Here is a 26,702-nt window from a genome sequence, read left to right on the forward strand (position 1 = left end):
CACAGACAACAGTGTAAGTGAAGGCCTGGGAGGGGTTGGTGTGGAGTGGAGGGGGTCAATGGGACAAAAAAGCGAGAGGGGCCTAGCCCATGTTGCTCAGTGGTTTGAGCGTATGAACCAGGAGGTCACAGTTCAATTCCCAGGTTGAGGGCTCGATCCCCAGTGGGATGCAGGAGGCAGCCGATCTATAATTCTCTACCATCATTAATGTTTCTGTCTCTCTCCCTCTCCCTTCCTCTCTGCAATTAATTTTAAAAAAATTTAATTAAAAAATGTATTGTTAAAAATACATTCAACAATAAAGATAAATTTTTTAAAAAGACTCTTCGATGAGATTAAAAAGAAATAATCTAGCAACATATTGTTCACCATAAATATACCTAAAACAAAACGATGCTTAGTGGTTGAGCATCAACCCATGAACCAAAAGGTTACATTTCAATTTCCAGTCAGGGCACATGTCCGAATTGTGTGCTCAATCCCCCAGTAGGGGGTATGCAGGCGGCAGCCAATTGATGTTTTGCTCTCATTCCCACGCTCTCTCTCTCTCCCCAAAAATCAATTTTTAAAAATCTTAAAGGAAAAAACTGTACAATTCAATGGTTTTTAGTATATTTAGAGTTATGCAATCATGACCACAACAAATTTTAGAACATTTTCATCACCCCAAAAGAAACCCCATTGCTATTAGCAGTCACTCCCCATTTTTCCCTAACCCCATTCTCTCCCCGACTAGTATACAACCATTATCTACTTTCTGTCTCTATAAATTTACCTATTCTGGATGTTTCATATAAATTGAATTATATAGTATGTGATCTTTTGTGACCTGCTTCTATCACTTAGCATTGCTCATTACATACTCCAACCATATTGTACTACAATTCTTTTTATTGCCAAATAACATTATATTGCATGAATGTAACACATTCTATTCACCCATTCATCAGTTGATTGATATTCATTTGTTTCTAAAATTGCCTAATTTTAATAGATAAGATTATATAAAAAAATTTTGCAGTAAGATTTTTCCAAGTAAATAAATATATCAACATAATCTGTTCACTATAGTAAAAAATATATTTAAAATGTGTTATTACAATATATAAAATGTACTACTTATAGTTAATAGCATATTCTGACATATTATTTATTGATATTAAAACAAACAAGTTACCAAAATATGAATATAACTATCACATAGAAGTTTTTATTTCTAAACCAAATCCTGCCTCTTTCAAACTAGTTCTTAAATTCTGATTCTGCACCAGAGGTTATGACTTTTGTGCTGGAAAATTACTGACTTCACTTTTCAGTTCACAATTGCTTTCCTTGTTTCACTTTTTTTAAAAAAACCTCCATGGACTTGCTCCAGTCTACTTCACAGACCTTATTTCTTTCTACTCCCTTTCTTACTTGTACAGTGCTGACCTACTAATTGTCCTTACAGGCAATCTAAATCTTGTAGAAGCACTTCTATTCAAAACGCTGCAAAAGTACACTGATTTTTCTAAGTCTTTTATTTTTTAAACTTCAGTCTTTTATTAAGCTTTTAATTTAAAACTTCATCCCTGCTTCAATTTAAATTTTTCTGCTTTAGACGGAGTCAAAAAGTTTTCTTCTACTAATTGACAAGTTCCAAGGCACAAAAATCTCCCTGGACTCAGTGTGGTCGAGGCCACATCTGTTTAGGTCACTGTTGTATTCTTGGCACCCAGCAAAGGGTATGGATAGTTATTCATGTATATTATTAATATTTTGTTGAGAGTGAATAGTTCTTTTCCGACGAAACACCAAATGGCGGTTGATGCCAGTGCTGTGGGAGGGCCGAGAGGCCCCAGGGGCCGCCCAGAATAGGAGGTTGTGGCAATTTGGCAGTGGCATCCGGGGCCTGGGTCATGGCCGGGGTTGGGGCAGGGGCCGAGGCAGCGGAGCTCGTGAAGGCAAGGACAAGGACAAGGACAAGGAGTGGATCCCTGTCACCAAGCTAGGCCGCCTCGTCAAGGACATGAAGATCAAATCCCTAGAGGAGATCTGTCTATTCTCCTTGCCCATCAAGGAATCAGAGATCACTGACTTTTTCTTGGGGACATCCCTCAAGGATCAGGTCTTGAAGATTATGCCCGTGCAAAAGCAGACATGTGCTGGTCAGAGGATCTGGTTCAAGGCATTTGTTGCCATTGGGGACTACAATGGACCTGTTGGTCTGGGTGTTAAGTGCTCAAAGGAAGTAGCCACTGCATTCTGTGGAGCCATCATCCCGGCCAAGCTCTCTATTGTCCCTGTGCAGCAAGGCTACTGGGGAAACCAGCTCGGCAAACCCCACACCCGTTCCTTGCAGGGTGACTGGCCGCTGTGGCTCTGTACTGGTGCGCCTCATCCCTGCCCCAGGTGTTCGGGCATTGTCTCGGCCCCTGTGCCTAAGAAGTTGCTGATGATGGCTGGTATTGATGACTGCTATACCTTGGCCAGGGGCTGCACTGCCACCCTGGGCAACTTCGCCAAGGCCACCTTTGATGCCATCTCTAAGACCTACAGCTATCTCACCCCAGATCTCTGGACAGAGACTGTGTTCACCAAGTCTCCCTATTAGGAATTCACTGACGATCTTGTAAAGACCCACACCAGAGTTTCTGTGCAGAGGACCCAAGCTCCAGCTGTGGCCACCAAATAATTTTATGCAAGAAAAATAAAGTGAATTAAGCCTGCTTAAAAAAAAAAAAGTGAATAAAAGAAATGCAGCTTAAAGTAGATTTTATAGTAATAGCTAACATCTATTGAGCTTATTTACATGTGTAAGGGCCTGTGCTAAACATTTTTATGCATTATCTTATTTAATTCTCATCATAGTACTATTATGGAGGTACTCTGCATATTATCCCCTCCCAATTCTAGAGATAAACAAGTTGAGATTAAGAAAATAATTAAGTAAACAATGGAGCCAGAACTCAAACCAGGTCTGCCTCAAAACCTATGAACTTAACCAATGCACAGCTCTATTCACACAGAGTCAAAGGCAACACAGTTAAAGCCAGGAACAGAAAGTGAAGAAGGAAGACACTCGTGACCACAGAGCACACTAGTGGGGTACTGAGGGAGGACGTCCAATGGCAACTTGCCCTTCTGGGGTTTCAGTAGAGAAGGCAGACCTACTCTTTCTACAACCTTTCTTCAAACAGGCACACAGGACAGAAAAGGCACAAAAATTTCCACAGTACATAGAATGTTTCTCTCAGCCCCAGGTGCTACTGAATTGCTCTTATGTAAAACTAGCTCATTCTGAGGAGTTCACCTCATAATTTCTGAAGCGAAGGCTTCTGTGCTAAACTGAAAAAACACACACAAACAAACAAGAAAGTACAACCTGAGAAGAGTCAAGGCAAGGACAGCCGCTAATAACCAACTGCCAGTTCCTTCTGGTTCTACTCCAGTCATAGCCACCACCCTCAACATTCACTTTTACCTGTCAAAACAGGGAAGCAGGGACCAATATTTTTAAGGATTAAATTATGTTTTGCTACACATAGAGTACTTTCATGTCACTATGATATTAGGTTATCAAAATATGTACTTTTCCATTGTCCTCATAGACATTTTATCTTCATAAAGCAAATTTGTATGAATAAATAACAGAGATTTGCAATCTTTAAAGGCTTAAATACATAATAAATATACTTTCAGGACTAGTTGAGTTCTGAGGATATTTTAATCTTGCCTCTTCTGGTAACATTTTTCCTCTTTCAGTAACATGTGGCAACTGAAATGCCATTTTAAAAGGCATATCTCATAACTTCTGAATGGGTTATGTTCCAGAGTTCCCTTTGATGAAGCCTGGAAATTAGGAATTAATTTTTTTCAATAAAAAAAGTTATAAACTGTTCCTTAAATGGAAGTACACTGCAAAAGTGGTCTGGGCCCCATGCACCCCCTCTAACCCTTTGAGCCCCGAGCAGAGAGAACAGCAGCATCAGTGCTGTGCAGGTCTTAAGAACCAGCCATGAAAAGTAGCAGTGAGAAAAGAAAGCATGAGGATTCCCAGAGGAAGTCATTCTCAGCACAGGTGGGCAGGAGTGCTGCTGCTTCCTGGCCAGACAGGCCAGAGGGCCACCTTTTCTTGAGTCCCGCCCTCCTATATGCATATGTTACTGCTTGTAGTTTGTGAAATGAGTTATGCAACTCATGACTTCTTCAGCCTTAATATAAACTCACTAAGGAGTACTTAGCCAAAATTATATCTATAAACAATATATAACCATTTATTATCCCCTTTATTTTTACAGATGAGAAAAGAGATTCTGCAGATACAGCAGTGAACCAAAACGAAACAAATCCCTGCCCTCCAAAGCTGACATTTTAGAAGAGAGACAGACAATAAACATGATTAATAAATTTCAGTATTATTAGATGGTGCTACATGCTATGGAGGAAAGGAAAGTGTAAAGTGCAGAGTGGTGGTAGTAGTAGCATGCAATTTTAAATAGAAAAGTCAGTTTAGACCTTACACCAAATAGTTAACATAGAAGCAACTGGAAGGAGGTGAGAGCAGTTCTGTGAATATCTGGGGAGTTAGTTTCAGGCAGAAGAACAGCCGATGCAAAGATTCTGAGGAGGGAGTGTGCCTGGAATATTCTGTCAATAGCAAGGTGACCAGTGTGTCTGAAGAAAAGTGAATAAGAGAGAAAGTATGAAATGAGAAGTAATGAAGTGCCAGGTCATACAAAACTTCATTGACTGTTGGACTTTTATGCTAAGGGGAATGGGGAGCCACTGAAGGTTCTGAGTAGAGGAGTGACAATGACATAATTTATAACTAAAAATGAATGCTTCTGGCTCTTGACTGAAAATAGACTCTAGTGGAATAGGGCAGTAGGAAGGAGTGCTGGTGAGAAGTGGGCAGTGTTTGGTTATATTCGGGAAGTAAAACAAAAAGCATTTGCCAATAGATGGATGGTTAAGTATTAGTAACCAAAGAAACTCCAAAGTTTCTGTCTTGATCAAATATGGAAGACTTAAAGAATAGCAGGTTTGGAGGGAAATCAGGAATTCTGTTTAGGCAGATTAAGTTTGAGATGCCCATTTGATATCTCAGAGGACTGGTAAACTGGCCAGCAATTTCAGAGGAGCAATGCAGTTTTCAGGTATCAAGTCGTCAGCACAGAGATGATATTTAAGACAATCAGGCCAGATGAGATCACTGTCCTAGATTCAAGAGCTTGAGTAAAGATAAAAGAAATCACCAGGAATGTTCTTTTTCTGAGATAATGAAGAACTGTCAGCAATTTGCAATTACTTTCTGAAGATTCATTTAAAGAGCTCTTTAAATGTATAATAATACTTATAATCTGTTAAACCAGTGCCATCACATTTTACACAAAGAAATAATCCCATTTTTCATTCACATATATTTCTTCTTTCAAGAGTAAGATTATTTTTGTATATTTGATCATCAGAAAAATCAGATCATTTCTAAAAGTGAGTTTACAGATCATCTAATCCAATCCTTTTGTTTTACTGAAAGGAAGCTAAAGGTGAAGAGATGAAATGATCTGCCTAAATTCACACAACTAATCAATCAGTGGCAGACTGCAATATCCAGCGTCCCGTCTACTCTAACACTATGTATGGCTTTTTCTGAGGGAGGAGTTCCAGTTGGTTATCTTGAAAGGGAGTGGTTCCCAGCCTGTTTCTATCTTCACACACCTGATCATCATTCATCACAGATGGCGATATAATTGCCAATATAGGGAGAGGGTTAAAGGGGCTGAAAAAGCTCCTCAGAGACTCGGGCACCACCCCCTCTACCCCCAAAGGTGTGCATGTCCACGTGGGAATCACTGCTGTAAGATGAACGAAGAAGGAAAAGAAAGGATAATTGTCACTTAATGACAATATAGAGAACTGTGAAGAATTCAATTCTATTTTCTGAACCTAATCAAGTGCTTTTATTTTTGAAGTTATTATTAGGTTCTCTGATCCCTGTCCAATCAAGTATCTGCTGTATGACTACTCTTCTGGTACCTGATCAAAGCCTGATTATTATGAATCATTAGCCACAAAATAATAATAATAATAATAATAATAATAATAATAATGGCCTTTAGCTTTATGCTATAGTTTTAAATCAATTTAACCATAATTACAAAACACTCATCAGAGTTAATAGTTAATCATAACTTAAGATAGGGTTAAAATATAGTCTATTTGCTTAGAAAACAAATTCTCAACTTAGATAAGATATGAGAATTACTAACATTTTCATTTAAATACCAATAAAGACAAGACTAATATATTAAGAATTTAAACAAATCAATTCATTTTATAATGCATAATACTAAAAGTTAGTCAAAGTTTAACAATATGATGTAATAGTTTTGAAAATATTTTGTATACTATAAAGCACTTTATAAATAAAAGACACGCTTATCTGATAAATAAAAAATATGAGACTGTTGAAGATCACCACTTAATGATACACATTGGAAACTGGGGGATCCTTCATGTATTCATTCATTCAAAAATATATTTACTAAGTTCCTGCTATATACCTGGCACTGCACTTAAGGGCTGGGAAATGCAACAGGAAATAAGGCATAGCTCCTTTCCTGAAGGTGTTTATAGTCTAGAAAGCATGCAATTAAAATACAGCAGACTGAGTGCTTCTAGGAGTAAGTACAAAATGCCACCTTTGAAGCACTTTGGAGAGACAACTAATCCAGTCTGGGGAAACTTCCAAGAAGAAGAAATGGCTGAACATAGGGTATTAGCTAGGCAAAGTGGGAAGTGTGTTATGAGCAGAAGGAACAGCATTGCAAATATCTGGACGTAAAAGATGAGGCTTTCAAAGCCTTAAAAGTGGATTAATTTAACTAAAGTAAAGAGTGGAAGGGGAAAGGAATGAAACCAGAGAAGTGTGCATGATCAAACATTCCTTTAAATGAATAAGCAGCCTAACCATTAAGCAATAAATGACTGGTTAAATAAATTATAGTATATCCATATAATAGAATATTAGGTAACCATAAAAATTTTATAGTATATTTGAAAACATGAAAAATATTCATTAAAACAAATACCTATTGAGCATCTATGACTACACTGAAAATTAGATTAGATTACACATGTTCACGTGATACAACTTATGAAAAATATATACATGTACATAGGAAAAAAGATAAAAATCACAAAATGCTAAATGCAATTACTGCTGGGGGAAAGAGGGTTACGGGTGGCTTTTCTTTTTTGCTTACATTTATTTTCTAACCATTCCTCCTATTATTAAAGTTAGTATAAACAATCCAAATTAGATTAGAACTTTTTCCATATGGCCAAGTACTATGAAAAGAAAAGTATACATGTAACTCACCCATTACAGGGTCGGGGAAATGGTAGACTTCTATAGTTGTGTCTGTGTTTTAAAACCGACTAACCTTTATCAAATGCCTGCTTTGTACGAGACACTGAAATATAGATACAAAGATAAATGAGAACCAGCCCTTGCCCTGAAAGTGCTTACAGTCAAGCAGAGTAACAGAAAGTACAACAGGGTGAGGGAAATATTAGAGATATTACAAAGCTCTGTGGAAGTACTGCGGACAGACTTTTGTGGAAGTGTCAGAAATATGTGAGTATGCCACTCCTGACACTGTAGAAACTGCTCTTTAATATGTGCCCCATGCACTCCAGTGAGTCCATTTATCCCACTCACCTTGACCTATTTGCCACAAGAAAAAAAAAGGAGGGAGTTTGGAGGACACACTGCACCAATTATACAAACTGGGCTCACAAAGCAATGCTGATGTACTAAACCGGCTTTACAAGGAGCCAATTGTAGGAACTACACAATGACCCACTCAAGAGATACATTATCAGATCGTCTCCTGTTCCTGAGCACTCTGGGTTGTCAAGGGCAGACATGCAGTCCAGTCAGACTACGTATGAACAAGGAGCTTTCTAGTAAAGCCATATAGTTAGAAAAAAGGAAGCCCAATTTTACTCATCTTTTAGTGAAAGCAAACAGAAATGAAGGGCAATATAAAAGTCAGGAAAGAAGACTAGAGCCCGGCTGGTGTTGCTCAGTGGTTAAACATTGACCTATGAGTTCAAGGTTCGATTGGGTCAGGGCACATGCCCAGGTTGTGGGCTCCATCCCCAGAAGGAGGCGTGCAGGAGGAAGCCAATGATTCTCTCTCATCACTGATATTTCTATCTCACTCTCACTCTCCCTTCCTCTCTGAAATCAATTAAAAAAAACGTATATGTATATTTTTAAAAGACTATAAACTGCTCTTGTTTCATCTGCTCCAAAAAGCCAAAACAATGATTTTCCCCTCTGCCTTCTTCTTAAAAACTTATCACCAACTCTTAAAACAGTTGCTACACTTATTTCCTACACTTATTTTCCTTTTTCATTTCACAGACATTTCATTTTTCTCTTTCACCATACTACTTCCAATTTTCTTTTAAATATGGTAGGAATAATGAAATATAAATATCAATCTGGCCATGTTGAGTATTTAAACCTTTTTATACAGAAACTTTGGAGGAGGGTTTTCCTACGAAGTTAAAATTGGAATAAAAAATATCCTGACAGTGAAAATCACATAAGTAATTGTAATTTGAGTTATTACCCATGTCAGATATTCACTGTGAAATTTCATTAGAAGGAGAAATCTGTGGATCAAAATCTACATATTGTAAATGACTCTGGCACTGGACTTAATTTAAAAACACTTTTGCTCACACACTTTAATATTTAAAATGATTGTGTCAAATAACACAAAATATACAGTTAGGAGATCTGACTTTTGTCGTTTACTTTTTTAAAAACATATATGTTTTTATTGATTTCAGAGAAAGGGAAAGAGAGAAACATCAATGATGACAGAGAATCATGATCAGCTGCCTCCTGCACACCCCCTACTGGGGATCAAGCCTGTAATCCGCGTATGTGCCCTGACCAGGAATTGAACCATGACCGACACTCAACCACTGAGCCATAGGCAAGGCGTGTCATTTACTTTACATCAACTTATTACATACTAGTGGCCCGGTGCACAAAATTCATGCACTCGGGGGAGGGGGAGGTCCCCCAGCCTGGCCTGTGCCATCTCACAGTGCAGGAGCCCCGGGATCGATCACCCCAAAGAGGTAGGCCCCACCCACCCATACAGGGCTCCTCAATGGATTGCCCCAAAGAGGTAGGCCAGAGCCAGGCGTCCTGCCTCTGTGGCCTGTGTGGGGCCGCTGGACCCCCGGTGGAAGCCGCAGGGAGCAGCCTCTGGGACCCGCCCCCGCACTGCACATGCAGCGTCAAGCCCAGCCCACTCTGGTGATGGATTGTGACAGCATGAGGGCATGATGACCACCTAGGCTTTTATTAGTATAGATTCTTTAAAAAGATCAATGTAGATATGTTGATACCATATTTGCAGCAATTCACGGCCCTGTTAACCCCCTTCTCCTGTTTCCTCCTCCACCTGTAAGAATGAGTGACCCAAAAACCTGCTACAATCTTCATCACCCCACTACTTTTTTCTGGCCAATAACACCTCTTGACAAATCCCTTCCTTTCTTTCTTCCTTTGTTCCTTTACATAACCAAAGTGCGCCATTTTAATCATCTCTTATCTCAAAGCTTTTAGTCAACATTTCATTTTTGCTACTCAACCATCTGGCTTATTTACATCTGCCAACTTGAAGAGAGCCTACCCATGTCGCCATTCCCTCTTTTCTGAGCCTGTGTATCGGAGCAAGCCTGAAGGACAACTGAAGAAGCTGACAGGTCTGAAATCCCAATGAATCAGGCATCACCACAGGTAAGAGATATCTGTGGTGGGAGAGGGGGTGAGCTGGTACTGTTTCAACCCCGATAGATAGACCTTGAAGACTCACCCAAACAGGTAAGAGCCAGAACAGCTTTCCTATGTCCAACTGGTGCCAAAACTAAGGGGAAACTATATGATTATTTCTGTATCTGTGCCTGGTACTTTTGAACATTTGCCAAATTAATGGTTTCATCTCAGGGCCTCCAATAATTTAACAGCTTTAAGGAATGTTTGGCAAGAAGAAAAGAAAACTGCACATAATAATATGCTGAGAATTAAATACTAACTTCAACACCTAGCTTCTTCTTGCACTAAGAGTATTCAAAAAGCAGAGTAAGTATGGTCTCTACTAATTTTTTTTAAAATCAGCCCACCTGTCTGAAATGGTTGCCTAATTTCTTTGGTCCACTTTCTAGAGGGCATCATTAAACATGCAGGCTGGGGAAAGAAGAGCGGACTCAAATGGCACAGATGACCACATGACTGCATAGCTCAATGTGTAGGCCCCTTTCCTGCCCCCAGCTGACCGCCATCCACTCACATCCAGTGAGGGACTGAACAACACTGGAGTGGAGATGTGGGTGAGAAGTCAGCCAGGACTGTACTGGCCAGCGATGCAGTGCAGAGGCGGCAGAGATTTCACATACTTTGGATTTTTACACTAGAGATTAGTTTGAGTCACCAAACTAAAGGGTATATATTATCTTTGACATTTAAAGTTTTTTAAATATATGACATTAAATAAGAAAACAAAGTAATATGTATATCATTTGCTCCTAACATATTTTTCTTATATTCATTTGGTATAATTATATCTTCCTAAATACACATTAACTTTTTTTTTTAATCTTTATTGTTCAGATTATTACAAATGTTCCTTTTTCCCCCCATAGCCCCCCTCCACCCCATGCCCTCACCCCCCCCACTGTCCTCATCCATAGGTGTAAGATTTTTGTCCAATCTTTTCCCGCACCCCCAAAACCCCCTTCCTCCTGAGAATTGTCAGTCCGCTCCCTTTTTATGCCCCTGATTCTATTACATTCACCAGTTTATTCTGTTCATCAGATTTTTTATTCATTTGATTTTTAGATAGATGTGTATTTGTTGTCACTTTGTTCATAACTTTTTATCTTTACCTTTTTCTTCTTCTTCCTCTTCTTAAAGAATACCCTTCAGCATTTCATATAATACTTATTTGGTGGTGATGAACTCCTTTAGCTTTTTCTTGTCTGTGAAGCTCTTTATCTGACCTTCAATTCTGAATGATAGCTTTGTTGGGTAGAGTAATCTTGGTTGTAGGTTCTTGCTATTCATCACTTTGAATATTTCTTGCCACTCCCGTCTGGCCTGCATAGTTTCTGTTGAGAAATCAGCTGACAGTTGTATGGGTACTCCCTTGTAGGTAACTGACTGTTTTTCTCTTGCTGCTTGTAAGATTCTCTCTTTGTCTTTTGCCCTTGGCATTTTACTTATGATGTGTCTTGGTGTGGTCCTCTTTGGATTCCTCTTGTTTGGAGTTCTCTGCGCTTCCTGGACTTGTAAGTCTATTTCTTTCACCAGGTGGGGGAAGTTTTCTGTCATTATTTCTTCAAATAGGTTTTTAATATCTTGCTCTCTCTCTTCTTCTGGCACCCCCATAATTCGGATGTTGGTATGCTTGAAGTTGTCCCAGAGGCTCCTTACACTATCTTCATATTTTTGGATTCTTTTTTTTAATATATTTTTTATTTATTTCAGAGAGGAATGGAGAAGGAGGTATAAAAACATCAATGATGACAGAATCATTGACAGGCTGCCTCCTGCACACACCCCACTGGGGACCGAGCCCACAACCCGGGCATATGCCCTTGACCGGAATCGAACCCGGGACCCTTCAGTCTGCAGGCCGACACTCTATCCACTGAGCCAAACTGGCTAGGGATTCTTTTTTCTTTTTGCTCTTCCGGTTGGGTGTTTTTTGCTTCCTCGTATTTCAAATCTTTGACTTGATTCTTGGGATCCTCTAGTTTACTGTTGAACCTCTGTATATTATTCTTTATTTCAGTCAGTGTATGCTTAATTTCTGACTGGTCCTTTTCCATTTTTTTTTTGGCATTCTCACTAAGATCCTTAAAGATCTCACTAAGTTCCTCGGAGGTTTCTAGAAGATTCTTGAGTAACCTTATAACTGTGGTTTTGAACTCTATATCCAGTAGTTTGCTTTCCTCAATTTCTTTCATTTGTGACATGTTTCTTTGTCTCTGCATTTTGGCTGCTTCCCTGAGTTGATAGAGTGGACTTGTGTGGTAGGTGTCCTATAGGGCCCAGTGGCTCAGCCTCCCCAATCACCTGAGGTGGACACTCTTGGAGCACCCCTTTGTGGGCTGTGTGCACAGTCTTATAGTTAAGCCTTGATTATTGTTGGTATCACTGGGAAGAATTGACCTCCAGGCTAATTGGGTGTGAGGACCAGCTGTATCTACAATGGAAGAACTGCTATGCAGGAGACACCCTTATGGGGAAGGACTTGCTTCAGTGGGGCTTTGGTGTTCACTGAGTCTGCCCCTTGAGTGTGTCACTTATGGATGTGAAGAGTTGTAATCTGGTATAGTCTGACACCGACCACTGGGTACACTGGCTCTTGGATCTCCAAGGAGGTGCAAAGTCAGCCACTGCCTGAAGCTACCCAGCAGGAGCTACAGAGAGATCTGCAGATTCCTCCTCTTTGTATGGGGTTTGAAAGTGCCCAGATGAGGCCCAGCTGTGAAGCAAGGCAGACTGCTGCTGCCGGGCCTTGGGCCTACTTTTGGAAGCTTTGGGGCTCTCTGACCCAGCTGCAGTTTGACAGGTTTTAGGCTGAGAAAGGACAGGCCAGTCATATGCAAAAGCTGCTGCGCACAGCTTGGGTGGGGTTGTAAATTGGGTGGGGCGGGGTCTCAGGGAATCACTAGGGCGGAGCCAACAGCAATGGCTGCCAGTCAGCCCTGTACTGGAGAGGTCACTGCATCTTTGTGTCCTGTGCCCCCGCGCAGGAACAATGATCACTGTGAGCACCTCTGAGAGAAAGCTGCCCTGCGCTCTGGCCTGATGCCAGACAGTCCAGTTTCTCCCCATATGAGTCTGGGTCCCCAGAGTCTCGCCCAGAACTGGAGTTCAGAGCAATTGGGAGCTTGTATCTCCCTCCCAATTGAAAACAACAACAAAAAACAGCACACCCGGTTTCCAGCCTGTTCCGCGCCTCCGCACCTCCTACCAGTCTCAATGCACTTTTCTCTTTCCTTCTAGTTGTAGAACTTCCACTCAGCCAGCTTTCCCGTGATTCTGGATGATAGTTGTTTTGTCTTTTAGTTGTTGGTTTTGATGTGGTTGTGAGAGGCAGCAAGTGCAGGTGTTTACCTATGCCACCATCTTGGTTCTCTTCCACATTTACTTTTTAAACTAAATTAGAAATGGTACAATGATTATAAGATACCTCAAACCTAAAATTCCTTTCAAATTATGTTAGAAGCAATAATTCCTTCAAGAATACTCCCCATCAAAAGATCTAAAAAACTATTTTGATAGCTATGCAACAGTCATTTCTATAGTTGTGAATGATGTTTTAGGTAAAATAATTTTGTCATGTTAATTTATATACTATTACTATCTTCTATCAACTTTTGAAATACTTCTCTAACATTTGATATTATATCATCTTCTAAAATTAAAAAATAAGTAAATAAAAATAAAAGAATACTCCCCAGCCCTGGTTGGAACATCATCCTGTACACAAAAAGGTTGTGGTTTTGATTCCTGGTCAGGGCACATACATATGTTGCAGGTTCGATCCCCAGTCAGGGTATGTACAGGAGGCAATCAATCAATGTTTTTCTCTTACATCAATGTTTTTCTCTCCTCACCCCCACCCCCTTCCTCTCTCTCTCTCTAAAAGCAATAAAGACATATCCTTGGGTGAGGTTAAAAAAAAAAAAAGAATACTCCCCAAATGCTTGGTTCTTTATTAAAAGCAATATTTTGAATTCTGCCTATGAAGAATAGAGAACATATAAAATTCAAATTACATTTTAATGGCCATACAGAAGAAGTGTACTTCTATCACCACTTGCTTTCAGGCTCTATCTTGTTCCAACATATCTTTGTAATATAAATCACTGTTTACATAATTTGGTTTTCTAAATAACAATAAAACTTCATCAAGTCAAATTAACTGCCAATTTAGCAAAAGTTTAAGTCATAGAATAAACTTTTCAAATGTAATTATTTAGTATAAATTATAATTTACTAGAGGCCTGGTGCACAAAATTCATGCACTCGGAGGGGGGGTAGTCCCTCAGCCCAGCCTGCGCCCTCTCACAGTCTGGGACCCCTTAGGGGATGTCTGCCTGCCGGCTTGGGCCCGATCCCCCTGGCAGTTAGACATTCCTCTCACAATCTGGGGTTCTAGCAGTCTGGGACCCCTCACTCCTTACCGCCCACCTGCAGTGGAGGTGGGAGAGGCTCCCGCCACTGCCATTGTGCTTGACAGCCATGAGCCCGGCTTCTGGCTGAGTGGCGCTCCCCTATGGGAGCGCATGACCACCAGGGGGCAGCTCCTGCGTTGAGCATCTGCCCCCTGGTGGTCAGTGCGCATCATAGAGACCGGTCATTCTGTCATTCAGTCGATTTGCATATTAGGGTTTTATTATATAGGATTTGTAAATAGATGCCACTTAAAGTAAGGTTAATACAATAACTAAAATAAGTCCATAAATTAACCATAGTATAAAAATATAGTAGGTAACAAACTTTCCATTTCAAGTCAGTAAAAACAAGTAGAAGAATCATTAGTTAACATCTTAGAAAACAATAAAGTAATATCCTTCACAATGAACCATCCAAAATTTTCAGGTAAAGACAAACATATTTCTTTTTTAAAATACTAGAAAAAAATGTGAACATTTATCTGCCAATAGTATAGGAAAGTCTTCTTTCACGTTTACGAGCAAAATAAATGTGTAATTATTATAGCTGCTACATTTATGTTAATAACTTTCTCGCCATTACTATGCAAGAACACAAAATGAATATTCACAAAGTAGTTCTGCCAGATTACTCCAGTGTAATCTATCCTTTGCCATCCTTTATTTTTCTTCATAGCACTTAATATAATATTTATATAAATTTATCTGTATATGGTTTATAGCTAATAGAATATAAATCCATGCAAGCAGTTTTTATCTGTTTTGTCCATTGTTATAACTCCAATGACTAGAAAAGTGCTGGCACAGGGCAGGTGTTTTCTTTGTAGAAAGAAGGAAAAAAGGAGAGAGTGGAAGGAGGAGTGAGAGGTAAGGAGGAAGGGGAGGAGAGAGGGAGGAGTGGAGGGAGAAGGAAAAGGGAGGAGAGGGGAGAAGGTATCTATGTACCTTCATAGCTCAGGGCTATGCCCTAGTCTAGCTTGTTTTCAGGAGGGCTCATCTTACTATAACCAGTAAATTATTTTTTCCCTTTGGTTACCTGACTTACAATTAAAAATGCTAATGTTCTCTTTTATTAGTACTATACACATAATTAAAAATCTGATTTACTCTTACATCTGCTAAACGATGGAATAAAAAATAATTTTGTTAGGACATGCAACTCATTTTTAACTTAAATCAAGGTAAATAAAACAAATTTTGGAAAATATTTCAATTATCTGGGAAGTCATCTGATACAAGAACAGCACTGGATCTGAAAGCTTCATTACTGTACTTGTTTAACGGTGACTCATGAACTGGTTTACATCAGAGTACATTTCCTGGTTTCTAATTGCTTGAATAACTTGTGACAATCACAAGGTCCTGTTTCTCAAAACTGGATTGTGCCAATTCAACAATATTCATGAAAAGGCTTTAGAAGAAGTGGCAGCGCAGTTTATCTTTTTAGACTGGCCTGTAACTGCTAGCTTTCCCTCATATCTTACATTTTCTTCCGTTGTGTTGCCTTCAATAGGTGCTTTCCACCTCAGCCCTATTTTGATTTTCCCTTGTAGCTGAAAATCATCAAAATCCCTAAAGAGACAGAATGTTATGGAAATCAACTAACTCTAGTTCTTGACTTGTAGCCAGGCCCCCAAGGCAACAAGCAAGGCTCTGCCTCCCCTGCCTCACCTGGCTTAGTCATGGGACTGGACTCGAGTTTGGACAGCAAAATTGAGCAAATTACTACAGTTACTCATGACTTATAAGAAGGCAAACTGTATGCTTCCATCTTTAGTTTTTCTCTTCACAGGACCTTCCATCCCCAGACACAAACCCATGATGTCTCCCTCTTTTTTTTTTTTATTACAAAAGCAAAACATATTCCTTATAAATCTCAGAAAATACAAGCAATCAAAAGAATATATAAAATTCCAGAGGCAATCACTGTTAACAGTTTACTATATTTGTCCTTTGAATATTATTTTAGAAAAACTGGATCATTCGGTACTTACTACATATTTTATAACCTGTTTTATACTATAATGGGCCATATCTCTTCACATAAACCAGTGGTCAGCAAACTGCGGCTCGCGAGCCACATGCGGCTCTTTGGCCCCTTGAGTGTGGCTCTTCCACAAAATACCACATGCGGGCGTGCAATTGAAACTTCGTGGCCCATGCGCAGAAGTCGGTTTTTGGCATGGGCAAGTCTATTTTGAAGAAGTGGCATTAGAACACTCAAGGGGCCAAAGAGCCGCATGTGGCTCACGAGCCACGGTTTGCCGACCACTGTCCTATATAATAATCCTATATAATAAAAGGCTAATATGCAAATCTACCAAATGGCTGAACGACCAGTCACTATGATGTGCACTGACCACCAGGAGGCAGACGCTCAACGCAGGAGCTGCCCCCTGGTGGTCAGTGCACTCCCACGGGGGAGCGCCGCTCAGCCAGAAGCTGGGCTCATGGCTGGTGAGCACAGCGGTGGTGGCAGGAGCCTCTCCCGGGCGGTAAGGAGCGAGGGGTCCCAGACTGCTAGAACCACAGACTGGGAGAGAAATGTCTGACTGCAAGAGGGCACAGGCCGGGATCAGGGACCCTCCCCAAGTGCATGAATGTTGTGCACCAGGCCTCTAGTACATATAGTATTGCCCAATTGCTCTCCAAAGTTATTTACAATCTATACTCCTATATTTGCATATGAAAATACAAATATATACTCTGATACCTGAATTCCTTTTAACAAAATTTTACATTCAGGTGATGACGAAAGTAATAGCATCAGCCATCCCAAGAAACGCTTGCTATTCTAGTCACTTTTCACACCTGATCTCTCTAGTCCTTACAACCACTTCAGGGGCAGGTGATAATATGTTTAGTTTACAGACAGGAAACTGGGGCCCAATAAAGTAACAAATTATAGAACTTCCAGTCCAGATGGCAACATAGGTAAATGTGGTGCATGCTCACCTCTTCCCACAACCACATCAAAATTATAACTAAACTACAGAACCATCATTCAGAACTGCCTGAAATCTGGATAAATGGAAGTCCTACAACTAGGGAATTAGATAAGAAGCCACATGGAGACTGGCAGGAAGGGTGGAGAAACCAAATGTGCTGGTCCCACAGGCACCTGTGGTGGATAAAAATTGGGAGGGCTATCTCAGCTGCAGAGGTACCCCCTGAGGAGTGAGGGGTCCCAGCCCCACAGCAGGCCCCCAGCCTAGGGTTCCAGTGCCAGAAAGAGAAGCTCCCATAACTTCTGGCTGTAAAAACCAGCTGGGGTTGAGCCTGAGTGAGATGGGGGGCTGCTGGAGTCTTCTTAAAGGGCCCACACACAGATTTACCCAGACTCACTCCCTCTGAGCTCCAACACTGGGGCAGCAGCTTGAAGGGCATCAGAGACATGTGGGAAGTAACTGAATTGACCGGCATCAGAGGGAGAACTAGGGGTGAGGGGCAACTTTCTCCCAGAATAAGTGCTGGCCGAGCTCATTGTTCATTTGATGAGCCCTCCCCGCACAGAGCCGGCTGGTGGACACTATATCTGACTCTCCATCAAACTGGCTCACACTGTTTGCCCTCCCCTGGTGATTCCATAAGACTCCACCCCACCCAACATGCTGTTACTGACTCCCCAATAAGCTTCATAGTTTTTAAAAAATAGTTTCAAGCTCTTTCAAATTTCTCATTTCCTCAACATTTCCATTTCTTCTTCTCCCTACTCCTTTAACCAAATGTGGCTACAAAGCACCTTAAGTGTGGCTAGTCCAAACTGAGAGGAGCTGAAGTAAAACATACATACTAGGCTTGAAAGACTTACTATAAAAAAATATATAAAGTAGTTCAGTAATAATTTTCATATTGAATGTGTGTTGATATGATAATGTTTTAGCATATCAGGTTAAATAAAATATACTATAACATTTATTTCACCTGTTTCTTTTCACTTTTTAATGTGGCTACTGGAAAATTGTAAATTGGACATGTGACTCCCATTAGATTTCTATTGGACAGCACTGCACTAAACCAGTTCTAATCAGAATGGCTCCTTCCTCCCTGGAAGAAATTCTTTCCCTGATTTTGTTTTAATAAGCAGAAGACTGGGAAAGAAGGTGGGGGAATACAACATTCAATTAAAAATAGAAACTAACTGAAAATCTCCATAATGCTTTGAAATGATCACTTTGATCTTCACTTGAAATAAAACTTTATAAAATATTTTTACAAACACATATAATAAATAGAGTGTATTTAAATGACATTAAAAAAACATTATAACTATCTGTAAAAATTCATCAAGCTATAACCTGATCTGTGCACGTTTCTCAATGCCCTATATTTCAATAAAATATTTAAAAATACAATGTTAACACGACACAAATTAATTTTGTCCAAAACAAATTATTTCTGTGTTTAAAAAAAAAAAGATTTTTGCTTTTGCTTGCTTCCTAAAATATTAGAGGAGTGAAATAAAAGCATCCTCCCTCGTTTCATTTCCTGCCTTTAGAAGTCAGAGTTCAAAAACAGATCATTTACATACTACTCCTTCTCATAGGAATCTCCTTAGCAACCCTTCACAGCTTGTCATGGGTTGCAGAGATCTCCCATTCTTAAAAGGGCCAGTGTCCCTTCCAGAACAAAGAAATTTAACACAGAAAACTTAACAAGCTCTTTAATAGAAATTTTAAGGAGGTTTCACAATCTCCTTCAATTCTTTTGCCAACTCCTTTCCTCAAAGCATTCTGCTCTTCTCCTTCTCAAGGTAAAGTCAGATCTGGTAACCATGACCTCTTTAAAACCAACAGCAGCCACTTCTATACTTGGCAGTCATTATTAAAGGCCAACCCTACTGGCCCATACCATGAGACACCAGGCCCATTTCACAAATACTAGTTGTTGATCCATTTTTTATTAATTTATTAAATTTCTTTCTTGTGTAAACTACAGGACAGTAATAGAAAAATACATTTGAAAATATCTTAATAAAAAAGTATCAAATAATGCAAATTATAATTGCCCTGCTCCTTTTTATTGCCTTGGTATTAACTACCTAATTTTATTAACTATGCAGAAAAAAATTAATAAAATTCTAAGTTTAATAAACCAAACTGTATATAAATAACAGTTTTAAAGAAACAGAGCTAGTATATAATTAGGAAACAGGTACTGGTGCCTCTAAAGTAAAGAGGGAATATTTGTGTCCAAAGTATAGACTAAATTAAGGCCAGTGCCCAGTCTTTTAAATCTGGAAGTGTGAGTCCTCCAACTGTGTTCTTCGTTTAGGCTCTGCTGGGTCCCTTGAATCTCCATCTGAATTTTAGAATCAGCTTGTCAGTTCTGCAAAAAAGCCAGCTGGGATTCTGACAAGGATTGCCTTGAATCTGTAGGTGGTTTTGGGTAGTATTACAATCGTAGTACTGAGCTTCCAATTCATCAACACAGGATTTCTTCTCATTTGTTAGATCTTCTTTAATTTTTTCAACAGTGTTTTGTAGTTTTCAGAGTGTAAGTTTTGCCCTTCTTTTACTTAGTTTATTGTTAACTATTTTATTAATTTTGATGCTATTATAAATGGAATTGTTTTCCTAATTTCATTTTCGGATTGTTCATTGCAAGTATTTAGAAGTATAATTAATTTTTCTATTAAGATTTTGTATCCTGCAACCTTGTTAAACTTATATATTAGTTTTGTAGAATTTTGCACCTGAAACCTGTATAATTTTAACCAGTGTCACCCCAATAAATTCAATAAAATGCAAACAATAAAAATAAAGAATAAAATATTTACTTCCAGATAATTCTGGTTATTCTAAAATCCTTTGCCAAATATATACATATATAAACTGCTACTGATCTTCAAATATAGTAACAAAGGAACACTACTTGTAAAAATTTTGTATCCTATGGTCACACCATGTCCCCTCTATTTAAGACATCTATGACTAAAACCGAAAGGCCATTGTGGTAATAAATATTACCTGAGATATAGAGATAGAAGAGAAGAGACAAGGATGGGGGAGACAAAGAGGAGGGCAGGGCTGGAGGGAGAAATGAATTTAAAATGTGCCAAATAACTATCATAATTCCCTCAGTCTATATCTGATGATACATGAAATCTAAGTGACATTACCTATTTATCACATCAATAATATTTCACTACCAACCTCTACTAATAAGGACACTAAAAAAACAGCAACTCAAAGGTAGACACATTTACTCTGAGGACACACAAACCCATTTCCAGACCATATAAGTTAATGTCATTAGAATGGCTATGTAAATTCAGGCTTATTTACAAAAAGACAGGAAGCAGAATGTGAGCATCCTTCCTGTTCCTTTTACTTGTTGACCAAGGAGAAAACGCTGTCATTACCAGCAGTAAATGGAGCTTCCAATCCTTTTTTTTTTTTTTTAATATATATTTTATTGATTTTTTACAGAGAGGAAGGGAGAGGGATAGAGAGTTAGAAACATCGATCAGCTGCCTCCTGCATACCCCCTACTGGGGATGTGCCCACAACCAAGGTACATGCCCTTGACCAGAATTGAACCTGGGACCCTTCAGTCCACAGGCCAACGCTCTATCCACTGAGCCAAACCGGTTAGGGCCCCCTTTTTATTTATTTATTTATTTATTTTTTATTGTTGACACTATTACTGATGTCCCCCATCCCCCACCCCCCTGTTTTGCCCACCACCGCCCAGGCCCTCCCTCTGGCGCCCCCCTCTGGCCTTCACCACACTGATGTCTATGTCTAAGGGCTATGCATTTATGTTCTTTGGCTAATCTCTTCCCCTTCTTTCATCCAATCCCCCTACTCTCTCTTCTCTGACATTTGTCAGTCTGTTCCATGTATCCATGCCTCTGGTTCTATTTTGTTTGTCAGTTTATTTTGTTCATTAGATTCCACATATAAGTGAAATCATATGGTATTTGTCTTTATCTGACTGGCCTATTTTGCTTAGCATAATAATCTCCACATCCATCCATGCTGTCACAAAAGGGAAGAGTAACTTCTTTTTTTTACACCTGAGTAGTATTCCATTATGTAAATGTACCACAGCTTTTTTACCCACTCATCTCCTGATGGGCACTTGGGCTGTTTCCAAATTTTGGCAATTGTAAATAACTAGAGGCCCGGTGCATGAAATTTGTGCAGGGGGGGTGAGGGTGTCCTGCACCCTCTCACAATCTGGGACCCCCTCAGGGGATGTCTGACTGCCAGTTTAGGCCCGATCCTGCAGCAGGACCAGGCCAAAACTGGCAGTCAGACATCCCTCTCACAATCCGGGACTACTGGTTGCTAACCACTCCCCTGACTGCCTGATTGCCCCTAACCCCTCTGCCTGCCTGCCTGCCTGATCGCCCCTAAATGCCTCTGCCTCAGCCCCGCCACAGCGGCTTCATCCTTCTAATGTCTGGAAGGTCGTTCGGCTGTCTGGTCTAATTAGCATATTACGCTTTTATTATTATAGACATTGCAATGAACATAGGGGTGCATATATTCTTTCTGATTGGTATTTCAGGATTCTTAGGATATATTCTCAGAAGTGGGATCACTGGGTCAAAAGGCAGTTCCATTTTTAATTTTTTGAGGAAAATTCATACTGTTGTTTTCCGCAGTGGCTATACCATACCTGTCTGCATTCACACCAACAGTGCAGTAGCATCCCCTTTTCTCCACATCCTCACCAGCACTTGTTTGTTGATTTATTGATGGTAGCCATTCTGACAGATGTGAGGTGATATCTCATTGTAGTTTTAATTTGCATCTCTCTGATGATTAATGAGCATTTTTTTTATATGTCTATTGGCCATCTGTATATCCTCTTTGGAGAAGTGTCTATTCAGGTCCTTTGCCCATTTTGAAATTGGAATGTTTGTCTTCCAGGTGTTGAGTTGTGTAAGTTCTTTATATATTTTGGAAATTAAACCCTTATCAGATGTAGTACATGCAATTCCATTTATAAACCCTTAAAGTTTAAAAGCAGACAAAGCTTTTTGCTAAAAGAGCAGATCCGATACTATAACTGCTATATACTACTACAGTTTATTTTTTCCTGTAGTCCATTGACAGGGAAGGGGCAGGAGGGGACACAACAGGGTGAGGTGGGAGGGGAAGAGGCTCCTGCTTCCCTGGTCCCTTTCCCCTCTGTGCTTGGGAGCAGAAGGGAGGGACAGGCTGTCCCTTACCCCCAGAATGTGAACAGCAGCAGGTAAACAAAAATAAAAATACAAAAAACCAGAGGAAGGTCCCAGACATCCTCTACACACCTGTCACCAGCACAGGTCCTCTCATTGCCCCATCCAACAAAGCTCTCTCAGTCCAAGGGACTTCTTTGTGCTGGCCACATCCCCGGGGGCAGAGTCCAGTGGTCAGAACTGCTAGGCCAGCAGCTCACACACATGACAAGAAACAGGCTCCTTGCTTTTATGCAGGGTCAGCCACTACATCTGAGCCTAGGAACTGGGCTCCAGCTGAAAAAACAACCCAGCTCAGGGCTGAGTCTGAATAACTTCAGCCCCATGAAGTTCTCAGGGTTGGAGTCCACGTTGTCCAGGAGAGCAGAGCCAGACCTCAGGAGCGTGGCCTTAGTGACTTCAGCATCAGTGGGGTGGTTGGTTTGGAAGATTTTCTGTGCCTCCTGTTGGAGGAGGCTCAGCTGCTTCCAATGCTGGAAGAAGTCCTAGACTACCATCACTGTTGGCTGGAAGAACTTGTTGATCATCACCAAGAGCTTCGGGGTGAAGGACTGAGGGGCTTCCCCAGCCCTGAAGCACACTGACAGGAGTAGGGGTGTCAGGAAGTCTCACAGTCACTCGATGTTGAGCATCTGCACCCCTCCGTCTATCTGCATGGCTTGCTCTGCGCAGCCAGCTAAGTTTGGGGGTCTCCAGAGTGGATTATAGTGGGCATGAAGTTCTGGAACTGTACCAAGATCTTATTGCCATAGAAGAGATGCATGTGGCCCAAGTTCAGCCTGAACTCCGACTTGACTCCAATCTGCAGCAGCTGGTTCTCAAACAGGACCCCATTGTTCTTGCACACACATTTATTCAGAAGTTCAACTTCTGGGATGGGTGGGTCAATGTCCTCAGGGGTTCAGGTCCCAAAAAAGGCCTCCTCAGGGGTGGGCCCCAGGCTGGGCTCAGCGGCCAGGCCACCAGAGGAGACTTCCACCAGGAGGTTGCCTACAATGGAGGGAGCCTAGGGTGCTGCTGTGGCAGGGGCTGCCCACAGCCCCAAAAGGTTGTGGGAGGGGGAAGGCATCCATAAGGTGCCGGAGGTGGGCTCCACACCCCTACTGGGGTTATTGCTGGTTGGGTCCCTCCAGCCGTCCCCTGCCCCTTCTTGCGTTTCAGGTTGGCCAGGATGAACTACTCACACTTGGGGAAGGGTGGCGTCTCCTCCAGCACTGTGACCATGATGTCCATGCTGGACACTGAGCTGAGGAAGAAGTATTCCACCACATGCTACTGCAGCTCCACATCTGCACTGCATAGCTGGGAGGCCCACAGCATTCCCTGGATGGTGGCCTTGGTCTCCAGGAAGAGGTTAATGAACTTGAAGTAGGTGGACAGCAGCACGGCCCACATCGCCACACTGAACAGATGGAACTTGGAATACAGCAGTGAGAACTGCACCGGGGGCTGGAGCGGGGCTCCCCAGCAATCAGGTTCCCCATGTTCTTGTGACAGGCTGTGGTCTGGAGCAACTTAAACACAGTCTTAAATATCATCATGGTTGATAACAACCTGCAGCATACAGTACCACACCTCCTCACTCATTGTCACCTGCGATGAAGATGACGTTGAGGTTGGTGTTCACAACAGCCAGATGGATGAAGGTGGGGTTGTAGCTGGCCAGGTCATTCTTGACGGCATTATTAATGAACCAGATCAGATCGGAGTTAAGAGTTCACCAGCAATGAGAAGAACAGGTAACCTATCTGCTTCTCTGTGTACTTGTTAAAGCTAAGCAGGTTCATGGCCTCCATGTGACCAAAATCAATGTCATGGCCCAGCAGGAAGATGAAGAGCAGTTTACACACATTTTTTTTCTTACTGTAGCCGTTCAAGGCTTTGCCCTCTTTGAACTTGGAGTGAATGATAGCCAGCTCCTGGTTGATTCTCTTAAAGTTCCAGATGTCAGAGATGAATACTGCAAGCCCCCACATCCCATCACCTTTGAACATGGCTAGCATGATGGTGGTGGTGTCACTCTAGGCCTGGCCAGGAAGGGCACAGTATAGAAGGGGCTGGCAGGCAGGGACTGAAAGGACTTGAGTAGTTCTGAGTAATTTAGAACCAAACTACTTCTCAAATTACTATGGTATAGAACCCTATATTCAACTAACCACTGGGGTTGAAAGTTCATGGACTATTTCACTCCTTGGCCCAGTTTACATCAGGCAGAAACACATTCCCTGCCTACATAATGTTAGGAGTTGAAATAGTCACAGGTAAGAGGCCTATACACAATAAGGAGACACGTAGGCATTTCACTGTCCCAAATGGGGCACTAAATTAACTATCAGCATTATGCAGATACCTTACATTGCAGATAAATAAAGGCTGATTAAGAGAAACCTGAATGAACTGACTATAGTACTTGGATAAGTTACTTAACCTCTCTATACTTTAGCTCTCATTTCTAAAATATGAATAATAATAGCATTCAATTCATAAATTTGTTATGAGAAATTAGTTAATGTCTATAACAATACTTAGCACATAGTAAGCATTAAAGTATATTTTAAAAATTAATGTGGGGCTCTATTTAATACACAGAAACAAACACAGGGAGACAGGCAAAAAGAAACATGTCCCAAATGAAAGAACAGAACAAAACTCCAGAAAAAAAAACCTAAACAAATGGAGACAAGCAATCTACCAGATTCAGAGTTCAAAACACTCTCTAACCCTTTTCCTCTCCCTTCCTCTCTGTAAAAAAACCCCACACAAAACAATAAAATATATTAAAGAAAAAAAAAAGTGCGGCACATAAGAGTGTCAGCTGACTTCTCAACCAAAATTTTTCAGGCCAGAAGGGACTGGCAAGAAATGTTCAAAGTAATGAAAAGCAAGGATCTACAACCAGCAAAGCTATCATTTAGAATCAAAGGACAGATAGAGTTTCCCAGACAAGAAAAAGCTGGAGTTCATCACCACCAAATCAGTATTACAAGAAATGTTAAAGGGTCTTCTTTAAGAAGAAGAAAAAAAAGATCAAAAGTATGAATAATAAAATGGTAATAAATAAATATCTATCATTCATATGTTCATTGTAGCATTATTTATAAGAGTCAAGATATGGAAACAATCTAAGTGTCCATCAATACTAGAATGGATAAAGAAGTAGTGCATGTAAACAATGGAGTATGACTCAGCCATAAAAAATAATGAAGTCCTGGCTGGCATTGCTCAGTAGTTAGAGCATCAGCCTATGGTTCGATTCCCAGTCAAGGGCAGCCACCTTGATTGCAGGTTCGTTCCCTAGGTATGGTCAGGGTGCATGTCGGAGGAAACCAATCGATGTGTCTCTTTCACATTGATGTTTCTCTGTTTCTCTCTCTCTCCTTCTCTCTCTCTCCTTCTCCCTTCCTTCCCTTTCTCTTCTCTAAAAATCAATGAGAAAAATATCCTCAGGTGAAAATTAACAAAATGAAATCTTGTCATCTGCAACAACATGAATGGACCTAGAAGGTATTGTGTTGAGTGAAATAAGTCAGAGAAAGACAAATGCCATATGATTTCACTTAAATGTGGAATCTAAGAAAAACAAGATAGCCTGGCTGGTATGGCTCAGTGGTTGAGTGTCTACCTATGAACCAGGAATTCACAGTTCGATTACTGGTTAGGGCACATGCCCAGTTTGTGGGGGCGTGCAGGAGGCAGCCGATTAATAATACTCTCTCATCATTGATGTTTCTATCTCTCTCTCTCTTCCTCTCTGAAATCAATAAAAATATATTTTATAAAGTAATAAAATTAAAAAACAAGGTAAATAAGCAAAACAGAAACAGACTCATAGATACATAGAACATTTTGACAGTTGCCAGATTGGAAGGGGACTGATGGGTGAAAAAGAAGTACAAACTGGTAGTTACAGAACAGTCACAGGGATATAAAGTACAGCATAGCGACCATAGCCAATAATATTATAATAACCTATATATGGTGTCAGATGGGTACTAGATTTATCAGGGTGATCACTTTATAAGTTGTATAAATGTCTAATCACTGGGTTGTACACCTGAAACTAATATAATATTGTGCATCTACTATAATTGAAAAATAAAAACTTATTTTAAAAAAGATGCATGTGGGAATAAAACAAAGAATTTATATAAAGTATATGTGAAGTTTATTTCCAAGATATGAACATGAGTGTTTTTATTTTTAAATTATTTTTGTTAATCCTCACCTGAGGATAATTTTTCCATTT

General features: G+C 40.4%; 1 protein-coding gene and 1 pseudogene across 3 annotated transcripts in view; one reads left to right on the top strand and one right to left on the bottom strand.

The window, feature by feature from the left end:
* SPIRE1 (spire type actin nucleation factor 1) overlaps positions 1–26,702 on the bottom strand; it is a 110,250-nt gene that overhangs the window by 62,369 nt on the left and 21,179 nt on the right. The gene's annotated exons all lie outside the window — the stretch shown is intronic.
* Positions 1,295–2,650, top strand: LOC307107048 (small ribosomal subunit protein uS5-like; annotated as a pseudogene). Its single transcript has one exon. The product of its transcript is annotated as a small ribosomal subunit protein uS5-like (transcript).

The sequence above is a fragment of the Cnephaeus nilssonii genome (genome assembly GCF_951640355.1).
Source record: "Cnephaeus nilssonii genome assembly, chromosome: 11".
In the NCBI taxonomy this organism is placed as follows: Eukaryota; Metazoa; Chordata; class Mammalia; order Chiroptera; family Vespertilionidae; genus Cnephaeus; species Cnephaeus nilssonii.